The 5,510-nt window shown below is 40.3% G+C and overlaps 1 pseudogene; it reads right to left on the bottom strand.

Moving 5' to 3' along the window:
• Window positions 1-1,314: 1,314 nt before the first annotated feature.
• LOC149162440 (phospholipase A1-II 1 pseudogene) lies at window positions 1,315-2,430 on the bottom strand (annotated as a pseudogene).
• Between the last annotated feature and the right edge of the window lie 3,080 nt (window positions 2,431-5,510).

Below are 5,510 nucleotides of genomic sequence, written 5' to 3'. Positions count from 1 at the left end.
AACTTTACAGTGAAATCATGGCCCAGATTTCCTCAAATCCGTGGCCTCCTTGTGACTTTAAAACAATAAAATTCTTACCAACTTTGCAGCGAAATTATGGCCCAGATTTCCTCAAATCTGTGGCCTCCTTCAACTGCAAAATCATGGGCTTTACTACACTGTTTTCGTGCCTTTAACGACAAAACCGTGGCTCCTTTTTGCTGCATTTTGGTACCATATTCTGCTACGTTTTTTTACTTCTATTCTCAACAATTTCTGCCAAACCGTGGATCCAATCTCAGGCAACTCGCGGTCATTCTTTGAACGATTTGGCGGCAATATTCTAGTAGAGAATTGGTATTCTTTCTTGTAAATAAATTAGATATGACATTGTAAAATTTTTTATGGAGTAGAAATGTAAAGTATATGTATTATTTTTCATTTATCGTATTTTTAAAATTTAAAAAATACTAATAAAATTTAAAATCCATTATAAAATTAAGTTAGCACACAAAGAAAATAAAGATAAAATAGGCTACGAAACTTATAATATGAAAATTCGAAGAAAATAAAGATAAAATATGTTACGAAACTTGTAATATGAAAATTCAAGCAAAGTTTATTGACAAGCAAGTCCATTTTATGTATTCAAATTGATAGGTGATGAACCGGTTGTGATAGTGATAATGACTTCGTGAATATAAAAAACACATAAACATTAAATAATGAAATTATCTCGAATATATATGTAGGAATATTCATGGATGGAAAGGATATATCGAGGATGAAAACCACTTCTTTTTAGAGTGTCTTGCCTACAATCACATTAGATTTCAATTTCACAATCTTTGTTACAATACTGACCTTCCTAGCCTTTTACAATGTCAAAATTATAATGAGCTTGGAGGCTTCTCTCCAAGCTTTTTGAGCATAGGAATAAAATCTTAAATCAAAATAAATAATTTGTTTCTTTAGGTCCAATAGACCAATGTTTGGTTTCGACGAAAGTGAAGGTTAACTATCATCATCATATAATTTTAATTTTAAATTTTATAAAAACAAATAGATTTAAATTAAAGTCTGTTAAATTGTTTCTCAAGTTTTTATATATTCATTCATGAGAAAAGAGGATGTTGCGTTTAAATTGAAATTTGTTGAATTATTTCCTAGGATTCTAGATATTGATTTATCATAAGATTAATTCTAGATTGAATTATTTTAATTTCATATTGAATTATTTTAATCAGTAGAAATTTCCAAAGCAACTTATTTATTAGGTAAGAAAATAATAAGGATATTTATTATAATAAATAAATATAATAAAAGTGGTGGATATATATCTATATCAACCATTGTTATTATTGTGATATCGGCCGCATGCATGCATCTCACTGAGAAGACCGCGATGACTAATCCTCGTCGTTAGGCAGTGGACGATATTCAAGCGGGGGTTGGGCCATTCGCCAGTGCCCGTCCTTCTCCTGTACCATCCCTTTATTCTTCTCCAGCCACCAAGAATCGGGAACCAAATACTCCTCCTTCAACCAATCTAGCCACTTGTTAACAAGGGCAATATCTCGGTCCACCTCCAGCTTAAACGGATCATTTTTCCCTCTTGTGTCGGCCACAGCGTGCATGTACGCTTCCAGGTTGTGCCAGCAGATCATGTTTCCCGGATTATTCAAGTACGGGGATTTGCCGGTATCGACTCGTAGCTCGACACCGACGTCTGCGTAGCCCACTAAAGGATACAGCGGGACGATGTCGGGCTTATTGATGACACGCAGGACTCTGAGGTCGGGGAGCTTGTCGATCACTTTCTTGAATGCATCGTTGCCCACTCGGGGGCTGGCGAAGACGATGGCCGTCACGGGAATCGGTGTGGCTCTGCCACGGGGTTTATTGAGGCCGTTGATGACGATGTCGAAGGCGCAGAGGGTGGCCAGGGCGGCGCCGAGGCTGTGGCCGGTGGTTGTGATGCTGATATCCTCCTCGTCCTTATATATTTCCAGCAGCCGCTTGAGCTCTTGCAGGACTTGGTCTCTGGCGCAGGTTTTGTTGAATGGCGAGCGGGGGTCGTCGGAGGTGTAGATAGAAAACCAACCCCTTTGCACTCTCGCATCGTGTCTGGCCACCCTGTCGGTCTCTTCGTCGAGGTCTGTTCGATCGGGGAGGAGAGTTGACACCGCGACCTGGCCGGGGTCGAAGTCGTCCACCCACTCGAGACTTTGGACGGTGCCTCTCCACGCGATTGTGATGTCGCGCCGCCCGTGTTGGGCTTTTCCGGCGTCGGTAACGTGGGCAACGTAGCCCATCCAGTTGGACTCGCGGCTCCAGGCCTCGCGGGAGAGGGACCTCAGAAGAAAAGCTAGCGGCATATTGATGGCGGAGGTGGCGTAGATGAATCTGGAGAGTTGGTATTCCCACTGTGTTGGCCCCTTTGCTAATCCGAGATCGTCGAAGAAACCAGGGCCACCGTATCTTGAGGGAGTTTAAGACCACATTGTCTGGAGTCTCCATGGGAAGAAACTCTGCATGTTATGTAGAAAGCATTGAAGGATCTTTTCCAGAACAACACTGACCAAAGGAAGTTGGAACTGAAAGATAAACTTCGAAAAATCAAGATGGAGGTGGGTGACTCAATTCCAAATTACTTAACCAAGTTCACTCAATGTCGCGATGAACTTGGAAGTGTTGGAATCATGGTTTCCAAGGATGATATGGTGAGCCGTGCTCTTCTAGGACTCCCAAAGAGTTGGCATATTTATTAGGACTCTGTCAATGGTCGGGAGAAGTTTCCAGATTGGGAATGATTGTGGTCAGGTTTGATGCAGGAGTAGATCAAGAGGAACACCAGAGATGGGACCTCTTATTAGGAAGTGGAAGAGGATTTTGCCTTAGTGAGTAAGGCAAATAAGGCTAAGAGAAAGAAGTCCCAAGGCGAGGAGAGTGGAAAGAAGATGGAAGTGACTAAAGTCAAGTGTTTTCACCATCACGAGCATGGGCACTATGCCAAGAACTACCCACAGAAGAAAGAAAGCAAGAAGGAGCCGGTTGTAGCGGCAACATGCGAAGCTCTAGCTTCACAATTCGAACTTGATTTCACTCTCATTGCATGCATGGCCAACACTGTCATGGGAGGTGTGTCGTATCTTGACAGCCGTTCCTCATTCAATATGATGAGGAATAAAGATCTCTTTAGTGAGAGAAACCTCAAGCAAAACATAGAGTTTGGAGATGACAAGAGGTATAGAGCTATTGGGATTGGTACGGTTACCTTTCAGAGGGAGTCTGGCTCCCCTCTCAGGATCACAGATGTGATGTATGTTCCTCGACTAAAGAAGAATCTTGTTTCAGTCGCGGTATTAGAAGACAATGGATATGATGTGGGTTTTAGTAAGGGAAAGGTTTTCCTTAGACACATCACCACGGGACATATGAAAAAGATCGGTTCATGGGTCAAGAACCTGTATGTTCTTAAGGTTCAAAATGCATGTAAAGCCTTGAGGAGCAAGGCAAAGGTTAGAGACTTGGTGGTTGAGAGGGAGTGTAAATTACATGTCAACATGCAGCCCCAGAAGAAGCTTCAGAAGCAGTTTCAGGAAGTTGTGGGGCAGCCACAGCTAGAGAAGCTAAGAGGAGACCGAGTGGAGAGATCCACTCAAGTAGTCTCAGAAAATTATGGAGCAACCACAATTAGAGAAGCCGAGAGGATACCAAGTGGAGGTGTCCACTCATGCAGAGACTTGTAGTAGGGGGGAATTTCGAGCTAGGTGGGTAGAGGGATCACATGCAGCCATACCTCTAGATGTGAGGTGGGGCAATGAAGTGATAGTCCTAAGAGGAATGAAATTGGGAAGGTTCCATTGAGAGGTTTTATTTCATGGATCATACCTTGCTATGGGAGCCCAAAGTAAATAGTAGCAGGAGGAATCAGTGAGATTGATGCGGTTAGAGATCAAAGTGACAGAGGCTAGAGAAGTCAGATAGTGAAGAGTGCAGAGAAGGGTTGACAACAGTGCAGAAAGGCAGAGTCAACAGGAGCGCAGAGTATTCAGTCGATAGAGGCAATAACGGTCAAAGACTTTGATGATAGTTGTATCATACTGATTCAAGTTGGATGTTTTTTTGTTTCTGGAGTTGCTGTAGCAACAACACTAGAGAGAAGTGTTCCATGCAGAACATTCCAAAGGTTCAGGATCAGAATTGAGTTGAATTCTTTTCTTGTTGAGAGGGAGTGTTGAAAATAGCAACAAGAAATGTTAAAAATAGAATCCAGAAATTCTAGTTGAATTTGTCCTTGAATTAAACTGAGAATTAAAAATCGAATTCTTTTCTCATAACAGCTTGTAACTAGTTAATTAACTTTAATTATCTTAGGAATTTCGAGTTGGAAGTCTTTCGGAAGTCATGTATATGTTTTCCCTATTTTATATGGGTCCAAGATGAGTTAATTGTGAGTTGTAATTAGATAACTCAGTTTACTGAGTTAAGTTAAGTTAAATTAGTTTCAAATTGTTTGAGGAACTAATAGTGAGTTAACAGTCAGTTCATGCACTAATGCATTAACTAGTGCTACTTCAGTTAACTGAAGATTATCTCATAAAAAACTCATGCATATTGATTCTGAGAAAGACCCAGTTGAGATTAGAGTGTAGGGACAATGCACTATTAGTTGCATGATTAACTGAGTTGTATAGATCATGCATGCAATCAGGAACTGAACCTTGAAGGGATTGCGCAGTTTTGGATGCACTGGGTTCCCATTAATATGGGCTAATCAACCATAGGAATTGCATAAAGAAATAGGGACTTGGAGAGCTGCAAAATTGGCTAAGCGTTGGTCAAGAGTTTGTTTGTGAGCCGAGGATTGATTACACTGAGTGTTAGGATTGTTCTTGTGAGAACAAGCATTATATTATCATCTTAGATTTATGATATATGCAATACAGATAGTGGGGTTTTGAGCTGTGGCTTTCCCCGACTACTTGTTGTGTTATGTGTCTTTGATAATCTTCCTCTTGTTGATTACTGTTTTCATCGATCTATTGGCTTTCGCTGATTGAAAATAGAAGTAGATTCCTGTCTTTTGCTTTAGTACATTGCATGAGCCTGTGAATCTACAAAAATTTCTAAAGATTGGTTTCACATGATGCAACACAAATATCTTATTGATATGTTTTTATTTGGTGAGAGAAGTCCACTTGTGTCTCGAAGCCAAGTGGAAGAAAACTTGTTTGCAGTAGCAGAGATTTGTAAAGGAGTCAATGATAAGGAAGAGAAGCAAGAGGAATCTCTTAGTGAAGAGCATAATGAAGATGTTTTTAACATTGATTTTGAGTATGCAGGTAAACATGATGGCAGTCCAACTAAGAGAGAATATGAAGAACATGATGCAAGAAAGGACATGGATGTTTTTGAAAACAAAGATGAAAATATTGAAACTATTTTTCAGCAATGGAGTCAAGAAGAGATAATATTCTAGTATCAAGAAATAGGAAAAAATAAAGTCATGGTATGAAGAGCAAGAA

Source organism: Pinus tabuliformis, chromosome 5_2 (genome assembly GCF_031772625.1).
Source record: "Pinus tabuliformis cultivar Carrire ecotype Pingquan chromosome 5_2, CPIR1, whole genome shotgun sequence".
Taxonomy (NCBI): domain Eukaryota; kingdom Viridiplantae; phylum Streptophyta; class Pinopsida; order Pinales; family Pinaceae; genus Pinus; species Pinus tabuliformis.
This window is presented reverse-complemented; position numbering and strand designations above follow the sequence as displayed.